Source organism: Sapajus apella, unplaced genomic scaffold (assembly GCF_009761245.1).
Source record: "Sapajus apella isolate SASKATOON/1434 unplaced genomic scaffold, GSC_monkey_1.0 scaffold21, whole genome shotgun sequence".
NCBI lineage: Eukaryota > Metazoa > Chordata > Mammalia > Primates > Cebidae > Sapajus > Sapajus apella.
In genome coordinates, this window is record NW_022436961.1 from 7,731,006 (window position 1) to 7,745,511 (window position 14,506).

Here is a 14,506-nt window from a genome sequence, read left to right on the forward strand (position 1 = left end):
CATAAGTATTTAGTGAGCATCTACTATGTACAAAACAGACATTATATGTTGGGGAGGTAATGGCCAGGCCCTTGTATTCAGGATCATGCTTTCCTGTTTGGGAAGAAGCACTATACTAGTAAAAAAAAAAAAAAAAAAACTATCTATAATGGCTGTGAAAGAAGTACCTGAGGATGTTATGATACATCAGTAAGAGGAATAAGGGGGAAGAAACTTTATGTGATCTGAGAAATGTAATGTGGGCTTTACTGAATAATGTCTTTGTTCCTTAGTCTTCTGAGATTCCGTTTCTTCAAGAAAGCTCCATTCATTCATTCATTTTCTCTGTCTTTAGAGAGAATGAATAAACTTCCAGTTAGAGGGATCTCTGTCCTATTTTAAAGGAATTGGATTTCAAATATTGTTCTTTTAGAATGCGCTAGGGTTCTAATCTATTGTAATGACACATTTACTTTGATCCTACTTCCTGCATTGTTTGATTTAAGCATCTGTCATCTTTTTCCAGTTTTAGTAGTGAACCTAAACAAACTATTATCTCATCAGCAAGCCTTCTTTTCTTCAGACAGATATATTTATTTTCTTTATTTAACTTTTAAATATAGATGCTATTTTCATACTTTGGTTTTTCCAAAGTGACCTCTTCTGGGACATCTCAAATATTCTTGCTGTATGAAAGATCCCTATGTGGACAAAGTGAAGACATATGGTTCCTGATTTAAACTCTTGGTTCATGGCTCAGCAACCTAGAGGTGAACTCAAATGACTACTTCGTGTGAGGATACCGTCATGTCTAAGGCTGCCTCTAACAGAGTTATTCCCCATGCTTCATTTAATCTGGTGCCTCTTTTGACATGAAGTTTGAGTTGGGGAAGTGATTCCTTAAAACCGGTTTATCATTTTGCTTAACTATTTAGAAATGGCCAATGGCCTCTTATTATCTAAGCTACTATGTTTCCCTGACCCCCAAACAGCCATGAGGCTATTCTTAATTACAGAGGTTTCTTCAGGCTCTGTCTCAACACAGACTATTCGTTTCTCTCACTCTCTTATCTTCTCTCTATTGTTTCTCTTCCACAAAGCCATTCTTGTTTGTTTTAGGCTATATTAATCTCCTTTTTTTCTGAAATATTATTGCAATTATTGTCCAAGTGTCCCTTTCAGCACACTTCACACATAGCTGCACAGATTTTGCCATATAACTGAGGATTGAACACCTGGGCAATGCGCAAACACCCTCCATACAGAATTTAAGTAGCTACATATATGAAATGCACCAAATACAAGTTTAGATAATAACATGTAATTATATTGTATATATGATTGTATGCATTATATGTTAGATGTTACATAATATGTGTTAGGATATTCTCCTTAATACATTCCTTGGCATGTAGTAAATATTCACCAAATACTCATTGAATGAGAAAGATCTTTGGTGTTATACCTTATTTTAAAACCTTTGTGGGGTTGGGTTTAAACAAATTGGTTACAAATGTTGTCACAGAAGATTTTTTTCTGCTTGGAAGTTATAAATGTATAAGGTTATACAAGAAAAAACATACTTGATTACATGTTTATTGGAAAGGATATTACTTAATATCTACACATTTTGAAAACAAAATCCAGGGAGTATGGTACCAGAAGCACAGCCTACTCTGACCACAGCGCTCATTTGATAAATGTCAGTGGATGGTAGCTAGTGGTCACCAAATTAAACAAATGACCTTCACCTGCCCTAGGCTCTGCCTAAACATTAAAAAGTGACTCATTTTCTGAGGAGACCAGCACATGAGTTAGGATATTCCCAGTCAGTTTCAGTGTGACATCTGCCCCGTCCTAAACAGAGGCTTCTCAGTTATCCCAGTACGGGTTGATGGAGAACAATGTTGCCATACTCAAGCATAGCACTTTTGCGGCTCCTCATATCATTTAGCTGTTGTGTTCATCATCTTATAGTCAAACACACCAGGGAATTCTAAATGGTGTGTAAAGTGAACATCTGTCCACTTCAGGATGGGCACATCTGCACCCATTAATTTTTCATCATTTCCCCCAACCAGGGGTCAGATGTTCATAATGTGCTAATGTCCTGGCTTCCCTCTCCCATGGATTTCATGCTTCTGAAGCAGATCTTGCAATTACAAGAAAATGGGGTGACTCCGGCAGAGAATGTGGAGAATCTACCTCCCACTCTCAGGAAAAACAGGAAAACAGCTATTTTAAAAAATTGCAACTTCAAAGAAAATGGAAACAAAAAATCAGCTTGCTGCTTATTAAACATGAGATAATCATCTTTGCTATTTCCTATATGCTTTTTTAGAATAAAATAAGAATGATTTACTTGCTGGAGAGCTCCTTCTTTTGTATTCTGTTTCTACATGTAATGGCCCAGAACATCATCTTATTTTTCTCTCACCTTTTATCAGCACAGCTTACCAACTATTATCTCATTTTTGCTTGTGTATTTCTCATTCCTTTTTGTTCTACTTCATCTTTTTTCTTTATTTTACAAGAGAATATTTTTAAAAGAGCAGTGATTTGGTGCTGCCTAACACCTGCTGTTAGCTAGTCCACTTGCTCAGGTTTTCTAGTCCTTTATGTTTCATTCGGTCACATTGGGCTGGACACAAGGTAAGAATGCAATTTATAGCAAGACAAATAATCCCAAACTTTATACGTGGCTGAGTGGGATTAAAGTTCATAATGATCTAACAAACATTTTCTTATGAGGAGGGAAGTGCATTTATGCAAATGTTACCGTCATATTCTATAGATGCAAATTATTCTCAGAAGCATTGCCTTAGTTAATTACCAATCTCATGGTATGTTAAATATCTAAAAATAGCTATTGATTGTCCTTCTTTGCAGAGAGTTGAAATCACAGCAGGAGGGCCATGAAAAAAAGATGTTTTTAAAACTTGGATGGTTTCCCAGGATTTTTTTTCTTTCCTTTCTCTTTTTTTTTCTTTCTCTTTGGCTTCTCACTTTCCAAAAATACAAGGTAACATCAGAGGTTTCCCAAGCTGTCATAAGGTTTGAAGATAGCGTGTCGGCATGTTCATTGCCCCTTAGGAAACAAGGCTACCTGTTTTTCTTCCCCGCTTTGCAGTCCATGTGAGCATTTTGTTAACAGCAGGTCAGCTGTTTCAAATTCAGTCGCTATCAACATAGACCTCGTTATCAAGGGTAAGAAAAGGCTTTTTCTGCAAGCCTGGTTTTCTTCAAGTCTCTCTTTTGTTAGTAACTGTAGCCATTACTGCTTTTGTGAATAAATTTCATCCAACAACCTTCCTTCCTTAAATAAAATTGCCTGGCTCCATTTCAGGTTTTTCGCAATGAGTCCAAACCACTGCCAACAGCAGGAACTAGCAAACACTGTAATTATCCAGTGGATATAGTTAGCCCAGGGCTTTTCTTTTCTTTCTTTCTTTCCTTTTTTTTTTTCCAGACAGAGTTTCACTCTGTCATTCAGGCCGGAGTGCAGTGGTATGATCTCGGCTCACGGCAACCTCTGCCTCCTGGGTTCAAGTGATTCTCCTGCTTAGCCTCGTGAGTAGCTGGGACTACAGGCATGAGCCACCACGCCTGGCTAATTTTTGTAGTTTTAATAGAGGTGGTGTTTTATCATGTTGGGCAGGCTGGTCTCGAACTCCAGACCTCGTGAGCCGCCTGCCTCGGACTCTCAAAGTGCTGGGATTAAAGGTGTGAGCCACTGTGCCCAACCAGTTTTATTTATTTATTTATTTTTAATGTAGTAGTTTGGCATTCTGGCATTAAAATTTTGAGAACTTACTGTCTACTGTTTATTGATCAACCACTACAGGCTTTCTGTTTGTTTCTGAGGAGATAACTTTGATCCACGTGTTCCAGGGTGCAAAAGGAAAGATAAAAATAGCGTTTTAAATACAGACAGCACTCTACACTTCACAAAACATTTGCATAGATGTCATACTTTTTTCCAAATACAGGTTGGATAAGTATAAGATACTACTGTAGTATCTTATACTTATCAAGACTTACACATATTCACTTGATTTTTTTAAACATGAAAGGAGATAATATTTACCTAACATTGTACCAAGCATTGTGGAAAATTTTTACATATATCATGTCATTTAATCCTCACAATTACCTTTCAAGATAAATGTTATTGCCTGAATTAGCCTCAGAGAAATGACTAGTACAAAGACATATTTGAAACCAACTCCCAAATCTAAGCTTCTTCCATGAAATTATGGAGACTGTTATTTTTATCAAGTGTCTTCTGCAGGAACAAAAACTCCAGTGGCTACTGAAGAACCCCAGGTTATGAGTGTTTAAAGGTTAGTGAGGTCAGCAATAGGGATGGCCAGGTAGGATTTCATGGACTGTGGGTGTCTGCTGGGCTGTTAGCTCAGATTCTGATTCTCAGACTCATATGACTGAATGCAAATGAAATTCCTGTCTTGATCTCCATGGCCAGCTTCCTGGGCTGTGGGAATGTGTTCAAGTTCCATGAGATTGGACAGTAACAACCTAGATAGCTCAAAGAAGATTCTATTTGGTGCGTCTAGACCAGTGTTGAATAACAGACAGTTCTGCCCATCAATCATTTCTTTTGTCTTTGATTCTCTAATGCTAATTTCTAGAGCTAAACATTGCCTAATTAGGAATGAATTGGTTCAGCTCTGCCTACTAATTTATCCAGAAATAAATTACAAAAGTTACAGAGTGAGTTTAACTCGTCTGGGTATAAAATGCTACACAAATACAAATATCTTCCCAATTGCCAGAAAACAAGTATACACTTATATTCCCAGTGGGATTCTAAATATTAAAATCTATTGAAGGCCAGCTTTATAATATGTGCCAAAAGCCCTACCAAGTTCATATCATTTTCTCCAGTAATATTTCCTCTAGAAATATATTCAATAAAGCCAAGTGCTGTAAAAATAGATTTATGAATTCAATTAATCATTACATATAAACGCAGCTTCATTCCAAATTAAATGAATTTTAATTTAAGTTTCTACCAATGAAACAATCAGAAAAATCAAGATACTGAATATTTCCTCTACTCTCAAAAGTTATCTCATGGCCCTTTGGAATACATCCCTCCTTCCCTTCTTGCCTGTAGGTAACCACTGCCACTGTAGTTTTTATAGAATTATATGCAAATGAAATCATGTAGCGCGTGTTGTTGTGTATGGACTCTTACAGTCTGTGATTTTGAGAGCAATCTATGAAGTATGTATTTGTAGTTTGTTCCTTTTTGTTGCTGAGTAATATTGCATTGTAAGGATTTACTACATTTCATTTTATCTGTTCGCCTGCTGATAGACATTTGGGTCATTTGCAGCTGGGGGTATTACAAATAAATCTTCTATGAATATTCATCTATAAGATTTTGTATGGAAAGATGTTTCCTTTGTCTTTGGTAAACATCTAAGCAGCAGAATGGCCATACCATGTGGTAGGTATATGTTTAATTCATTAAGTGAAAATTTTTAACTATCTAAACAAATAACAGTAAATGAATCAAAGATGCTATCTCCAAATGAAACTACTATGCATTAATTTCTAATTTTAAAAGTATGATTCTGAGAAATTTTATGAACATGAAAAAATGTTCTTAATAAATTATTATGTAAAAATAGAAGGAGAACAGGCTCTCAAACAATGTGCATGATCCTTAGAAAAAATACTTGAATAATGTACAATAATTTCAACAATGGTTAGTTGTGAAGGTAATTTTCATTTTTTTCTTTTCTGTTTTTTTTTTTGTTTGTTTATTTTTTGGGTGTTTTTTAGATGGAGTCTCACTCTGTCGCCCGGGCTGGAGTGCCGTGGTGCTATCTTGGCTCACTGCAACCTCTGCGTCCCAGGTCCAAGCGATTCTCCTGCCTCAGCCTCCTGAGTACCCAGGATTACAGGTGTGCACCACCATGCCCAGCTAATTTTGGTATTTTTAGTAGAGACAGGGTTTCACACAGGAGATGGTCTCAATCTCCTGACCTTGTGATCTACCTGCCTTGGGCTCCCAAAGTGCTGGGATTACAGGCATGAGCCACTGAGCCTGGCCAATTTTCATTTTTTGTAGCTACAGAGACCGAAATGTGTTACCAAAGAAGTAGCAATATGTAGTTTATGTATATACAGAGTTTGTATCTATTTTTTGTCTTCCTGAAGGCACACCTGCTGTCCAAAGGCAGGAGCTTTCTGGTGTGAGAGGGCTGGAGAGAAAGTACAGTCAGAATAAATGTTTAAAGATAGTATTTTGAGTTGTTTCACTCCCACCCAAAAGGTAGATGACCAGTACTAATAGAAGTATAAATAATAGGTCTTCACTTATTTCTGGAGCAAGACTTTGGGTGCATAAGCAAATAATTTTTTAAGTTTGTATACCATTTTATTGTTAGCCAAGTTAATTTCACATATAATCATTTTGGTTAATCCTTATCATAACCCTGTACGTGGTCCCAAAGAAGTTCATTGCTAGAATAAAACTGTAAATTGTGAGTTCAAAAGTTGATAGCAGATAAAGTTCCCCTCATCAAGTGTTTTATTAAAAAGTATGAACTTTTTTATTTTACTTTAAGTTCTGGGGTACATGTGCAGAACATGCAGGTTTGTTATATAGGTATACACGTGCCATGGTGGTTGGCTGCATCCATCACCCCGTCATCTACATTAGGTATTTCTCCTAATGCTATCCTTCCCCTAACCCCCAGCCCCTGACAAGCCCCAGTATGTGATGTTCCCCTCCTTGTGTCCATGTGTTCTCATTATTCAACTCCCACTTATAAGTGAGAACATGCAGTGTTTGGTTTTCTGTTCTTGTGTTAGTTTGCTGAGAATGATGGTTTCTAGCTTAATCCATGTCCCTGCAAAGGACATGAACCCACCCTTTTTTTATGGCTGCATAGTATTCCGCGGTGTATATGTAACACGTTTTCTTTATTCAGTCTGTCACTGATGGGCATTTGGGTTGGTTCAAGTATTTGTTATTGTGAACAATGCTGCAATAAACATATATGTGCTTGTGTATTTATAGAAGAATGATTTATAATTCTTTGGGTATATGCCTAGTAATGGGATTGCTGGGTCAAATGTTATTTCTAGTTCTAGATCCTTGAGGAATCGCTACACTGTCTTGCACAGTAGTTGAACTAATTTACACTACCACAAACAGTGTAAAAGCATTCCTATTTCTCCACATCCTGTCTAGCATCTGTTGTCTCCTGACTTTTTAATGATGGTTATTCTAATTGGTGTGAGATAGTGTCTCAATGTGGTTTTGATTTGCATTTCTCTAATGACTAGCGATGATGAGATTTTTTTCATATGTTTGTTGGCTGTATAAATGTCTCCTTTTTAGAAGTATCTGTTCATATCTTCCAACCCCATAAAAAATATGAACTTGTTGCCGGGCGTGGTGGCTCAAGCCTGTAATCCCAGCACTTTGGGAGGCCGAGGCGGGCGGATCACAAGGTCAAGAGATCAAGACCATCCTGGTCAACATGGTGAAACCCCGTCTCTACTAAAGCTACAAAAAATTAGCTGGGCATGGTGGCGCGTGCCTGTAATCCCAGCTACTCAGGAGGCTGAGGCAGGAGAATTGCCTGAACCCAGGAGGCGGAGGTTGCGGTGAGCCGAGATCGCGCCATTGCACTCCAGCCTGGGTAACAAGAGTGAAACTCCGTCTCAAAAAAAAAAAAAAATATGAACTTGTTTTAAAAATTACTTTATTACAGGCTTACTTTGTATATCCCATGTGTACAAGTGCTTGAGGAGAAAGCCATGGTGGCATATGCCAGTGAAGGAATTATTCTGAGATACTTTGTGTTGCTATAAGCAACCACAGACATGTAAGCAGCAATCTAATGTTTGGGTCTCTCTTAATTTTGAGCACAGAAGATCCAACATAAGAAAATGAAGAATACTTTATTTATCTCCTCTTTTCCTTAAATCCATCTTCTGCTCTCTCTCTGTCTTCAGTAATATTTTCCTTAGTGAAAGATGAGTGATCCCAACTCTAAAACCTGAGGTGGGTAAATCTAGTTCACTGCCACAATGCCTTGGTGATGTTTAGCAATTACTGTTTTCTCAGATTCCTGCTCTGTTCTTCCTTAAGGAGCGGTCCACTCATGAAATTTCCATTCGACACTTGCAGACTAATTCAAATATGAAACTCACTTATCTAAAGCCTTACTAAAACAATGCAAATTCTCCTACCTTCCGTCCTCTTCCTCCAAGATTTCTAATCCCTTATTATTTTCACCCCTTTATAGAGCATTTATACAATTTATTTCACTTACTTTATTCAAACAAGTAACATGATTTTATACATTTTTTTCCAACCAAATTATCAGTTGTTCCATTTCTCATTTTATTCATCTCTGTATCATCTGCAGAACGCAGTATAGTGGCTTTGTACCTAGTAGGTGTTCAATATGTTAGCTGACTTGAATTAATTTCATTGATTCATAGTCCATTTTATGAGACAGTATCAGATTAAGTACCTTACAAACTGCTTTCATCATACTTTTTCTGACATAAGGATCTTCACAAGTGCCCTATTGTCACCTAATGTTGGTCTTTTATTGCCAGCCTGATAGAGACAGTGAACTTTCTGTTTTCCTTATGGATTTACTCTACATTGCTCCAAAAGCTCCTTTTCCTCCAACCCCAGAAAGAGATACCTGCTAAGGTCTCAGTAGCTTATATGGTCTTTAGTATAAGCAGTTTTATTTCCAGTAAAGGCATGTAACTTCCCTGAACAGTATCAAGAGCTGTGAAATTTTTCTCTGCTTACAAGCTAACGAGTGAGCCTGCCAGTTTCATGGATGCTGATAAAAAACACAGTACTCCTATGTCAGACACACACAAAAACCACATTACTCACAGCAACAGCCTGTCAGAGTATTAGCATTTACATTGATTCCCCCATCTAGCAACACGCAGAGGGTTGTATCAAACCATCACATGCAGAACACATTACTCACAGCAACAGCACGTGTCAGAGTATTACCATTTATGCTGATTGCTCAATCTAGCAACACAAAGAGGACCATATCAAACCATCACATGCAGTAGGTTCCATTCCAAGAAAGGAACCCTGAGTTTGTGGAACTGGAATCCTTTATAAGGGTCAGAAAGCATGTCTGCTCTTTGTTCCAGAGGAAGATAGTATCTCTACCTTTCCAGGCTGTAGGTATATCTGCCCTTTGCTGTGGAGGGAAACACTATCTCTACCTTCTAAGGATGTTTGCTATGCAAATCTAGATCAAAAAGGGCAAGCAATTTCTTGCTTCACAAGCTGCACAGAAATGCAAGATACCATGGAAAATCGGCTCCCACCACTCATCTCTATGTCATTCTGTTTCTGGCAAGTTTTCCCATGAGCATGCCACGCCAATGCTTACTCTGATTAATTTCACCAGCAGAGGCTAGGACCAAATCCTCTCAATTAGTCTCATGCAGTATTTAATAAAGGCTACCACCAATACAACTCCAAGCCTCAAGAGGCAGCCAACCTGCAGTAGCAACTCGACCATCCATCCCTGGTTCCGTAATCCACATATGCCATCAGCATCTAAACAAACCACGTATGCCATCAGCATCTACTTCAGAAATCAAGTGTCTTTCTCTAGGTTTCTGTGTTGACTTTTCTCACTTCACCTGAGACACTAATCCAGGTACAACAGGATATATTAGCATTTACACAGACTCTGTGCCTTTTCCAATAAGGAGGAAATCTAGGGCAATATTTTCATCCACAACAACTCTTTCTAGTGAACTGGGGTTAAATAGATTGCCTTCTAGAACAAAGCTGGTGTGATGGATGACTTCAGTCAATGTCAGGGACAAAGGTTGTACCAACTTTTAAATGGCACTTATTGTGTGGACAACTGTCCATCATATGGATTACTGTCTATGGGGTGAGCATCAATAATGAGTCAGTTATCTCTCCAAGAAGTTCCTACAAATATACATGGATGGCCTTATTTGGAGAGATCTTGGAGTCATCTGAGGGCTACATGTTATACTATTGCCATTTCTTTAAGCACTTGAAGGTCTCTTACATCACCTGTAAGATACAAGTCACCATATTTTTGGAGAAACCACCATTCCCCAGCCACAGCTCCCAGGTCCTAAGGTATTGTCTCCCCATCTGCTGAGATGGTTGTTTTTATCCCATTGCCACAAATTGTGGCCTGTCTCTTAAGCACCTTCGAAACTTTTATCTAGGAGAGCCCAGTGCAAGAAAGAAAAAAAAAAAAGAATTTGTATAAACCTTTCAGAGACAAATTATAGCTTCCAACTTTGTACCACATGGGCCTCCACAGGAGGACTGCAAGCAGTGTATACAACCAAGACTTTATTGTTTTTATGATCTTGAACTCTGTTGATCAAATAACAGAATTCAAGGACCAGACCAAGTTTGACTGCCATATGTGCCCTCTTGGCTGCACTGTCATTCAGAGGACATGTCAACTGTGTTGGTATAGGGTTGTCTTCAGGGAAAAGGAAAAAACATCATATCCAAGAGTGATGGGGGAGGAATCCCAAGGTTTAAAAATAGACCTTTATAAACCCTACTCCTTTCATCCTGATCACCATCCAGCTGAGAGAAGATGATTCCTCTCTGGGCAGACATGCATTCAGTGACCAAACTGCCTTACTAGGGTATGGAGCAGGTAAAAGAAAGAGAGTCAGAAATCTCTTTAGTTGATTTTTAGAGAGGCTATTCCAAGCTCAGTGATACCAGATGCCTGCAGATGATAAGGAACATGGAAGGTTCATCAAATATGTTGACTCTCAGCCTGTTGTTGAGTGGCTGTTGTAGTAAAATGTAAACTGTTGCATCACATTTTAAGTCTGAAAATGCTCGGGAAAGCTGAAAACATGGTTCATTTCTAAAGCCATAATGGTGTATCTCACATCAAATGGCTGGGCTAGCATCAGCAATATAGAGTCCTTTGTGCCCAGTGTATGATAGTTGATATCTGGCCATGTCCAGTCTGATGATGGACCCAGGCAGCCATATGCCAGTCTCTGTAGCACACGTTCCACTAGCAGCTTCATCACAGTCTGTCTCATCACAGAACAGGCCCTTCCCATGGACATCTGCCTCAGTGACACAGACAGTTCAATGCTAAGCACTATTTTAATATTCACAAAAGAGTATCTTTAATCTACCAGCCTCTGGTTTTCCAAGGAGCAGGCTGAATCACTGGAAATAGCTGAAAAGTCAATAAGAATATTACCAAGTTCATGAAGGTGGATATTGGCTACAGCTGTAAGCACAACCTTTTATTCTGTCCACTGAGTGGTGACAATAGACATCATCAGGTTTCAGCATCACTAAATCATCAGTTAATGAGGTTCAAGCATTTAGAAGAACCTCTGTGAATTGAGGGCCTTGTTGAGTCAATGGCTTTCCTACAGGCAGTGGAGTAGGGGAAGGCAAAGCTTCCTCCAAATGAAACAACTGTTCCTTTTCTATGTAAAAGTACTGGGGCTGATCCCTCTACATTCTTGAATATAACATTTTCAATAGACAAGAAAATCTTGTGCCCCTCTTACCTTGTCACTCAGTAAGTGTAAATTGATCCACCCTAGAAATACCAGTCTATAGAATAGCAAAACCTTCATAAGTTAAGGGATCAGTTTCTATAAGAGCCCAATAGTAAGCTCAGAGCTGCTTTTCAAAAGGTAGTTAATGAGTCCAAACTCCCAAGAAGCACTCCAAGACTGACACTGGCTCCCTTTGCCAGAGGCTTCAATTGGCAAAATCATAAGTCATACAGATCTATAGTTCAAAGTGGACTTGAGAGTTATGGGACCCCAAAGGCACCAGTACCTCACTCTACATGTAACTCTTCCTAATTGGAATATTCTCCTCTGGCATTTGTAGGACAGAGAAGCAAAAGCACGTAAGATATCGATTCCTTTTACACATTCAGGTGTAGAAACAGTAACAGCAGTACACTGAATTGGCCCAAAAGGCTTTACCAATAAGGTCATGTCAGTTTTTCTTTCCCACAAACCTTACTCAAAACCTACAAGTTGAATTCAGGTCCCCTCTCTCTCCACAGGATTTGGTAAGGTGGTGACTTGCATGTTTCTATTCAACGGAACCATTCAAGCTTAAGTCCTTCCCTGCCCAGAAGTTCCCCAGCATACCCAGACTGGTGAGCATACAGCCTTTGGTACTCCTTGGGGACAGGGAGACCTCAGCCCTACCTCAAATCATCTTTTCCTTAAAGAAGTTGAGGTTGGAAATAGGGGGAGGGAGAGATCCTGTGGCACCAACAGCAAGGATGTTTAGTTTCAGTTTTTAGCAATATGGTGGCTATTTGTGTCTCAACCAAATGAAATTTCAGTGTATCTTAATTCATCCAAAGCCTATTTTAGCTATGGGAACCCTTTGACTCAGCAGGAAATTGTACCTTTGGGGTCCCCACATTACTTTCTAGGTAGAACCCATAGGATTGCCATGTTTGGGTGAACTTGAACTTGACTTGCACAGTACTTACACTTTTCTTTTTATTAGTAGATAAGATATGCAGATTTATTAAACAATGTTATTATCTAGGAGTACCACATCATTTTCAACTTCTTACATAGATATAATTGTCCTTCTGTAACAGTTTTATTGAGATATAATTAACATGCAATATAACTGATCTTTTAAAGTCTACAATTCAATGCTTTTTCAAATATTCAGAGTTGTACAACCATCACCACACTCAATTTTAAAACATTTTTTTCACCCCTCAAAAGAATCTTCCTACACATTATCAGTCACTGCCCATTCATCCACACTCCCTACCCCCCACCCAGCCCCTGGTAATCACTGCTCTATTTTCTGTCTCTACAAATTTGCCTATGCTGGATAGAAATAGATGTACACTGTATATGGCATTTTGAGTCTGGTTTCTTTCACTTAGCATAACGATTTCAAGGTTTATCCATGTATTTTTTGTAAGTTTTATTGTCAAGCTATAATTCACACAACATAAAATCTGCCATTTCAAAGTGTACGACTCAGTGGTTTTTAGTGTATTCACAATGTTGTACATCCATCACTACTATCAAATTCTAGAACATTTCCATCACCCCAAAGAGAAACCATGTACTTGTTATAAGTAACTCCCAATTCCTCACTCCCTGCCATCCCCTGGCAAGATTCATCTATGTTATATTACATTTTAGTTCTTCCTTCCTTTTTATGGCCAAATGTTCTGTTATATGAATACCATATTTTGTTTATCCAGTCATCAAATGATGGACATTTTAGTTGTTCCTAGTTTTTAGCTATTATGAATTACTCTGCTATAAACATTCATGTATATGTTTTTGTGTGGACATGTGTTTTCCCATTCTCCTGTGTATTGCTATAATCTGAATGTTTCCTAAAATTCATATGTTGTAACTTAATTGCCAATGTGATAGTATTAAACAGTGAGGCCTTTAGGAGGTAATCAAATGATGGAGGTGGAGCCCTTATAAAAGGGACTAAGGTCAGGAGGCTTCACACAGCACCCAGCCCCTTTTTGTCCTTTTTTCCTTTCCACCATGTGAGGAAACAGCATTCGGTCTTTTTGCTCCTCTGTTTCTTCTCCTCACCACGTGAGGATACACCCCGTCCCACTTGTCCCTTCTGGCTTGTAAGGATGAAGCAAGAAAGCACCACCTTGAAAACAGAACAGCTCTTACCAGACACCCAAATGCTAGTGCCTTAATCTTGGACTTCCCAGACTCCAGAACTGCAAGAAATAAATTTATATTCTTTATAGATTACTCAAACTGTCACATTTGGTTGTAGCAGCGTGAACAGACTAAGACATATAGCTAGGTGTGGAATCACTATGTCACATGGTAACTTGGTGCTTTGCTTTTGAAGGAGCTCCCAAACTGTTTGCCAAATCTGCTGCATGATTTTACATGACCAACAGCAAGGTATGGAAGTTCTAATTCCTCCATGTCCTCATCACCCTTGTTATTAGCTGTCATTTTTGTTACAGCAGTTGTAGAGGCTATGAAGTAGTATCTCATTGTGGTTTCAATTTGGATTTTTTGAGTATTAATATTGAGCATCATTTCATGTGCCTATTTATGTCCTTATATATCTTCTTTGGAGATACGTCTATCTATATCCTTTGCCCAATTTTGAAGTGGAATACTGGCCTTTTATTATTATTTATATATTCTAGTTGCAATTCCCTTACCTGATATGTGATTTGCAGATATTTTATCCCTTTACGTGGTATACCTTCTCACTTTCTTGATGGTCCTCTTTGAAGCAAAGAAGATTTTAATTTTGATGAAATCTAGTTCATCTTATTTTTCTGCTTTTGATTTTGATATCGTATCTAGGATGCCAAACCCAAAGTCATAAAGATTTACTGTCATGATTTCCTTGTGGTATGAGTTTCAAAATTCTAGCTCTTACGTTTCAATCAATAAACCACTTTAATTTTTTTTTAATATGTAAGGAAAGGGCCCAACTCCATATTAT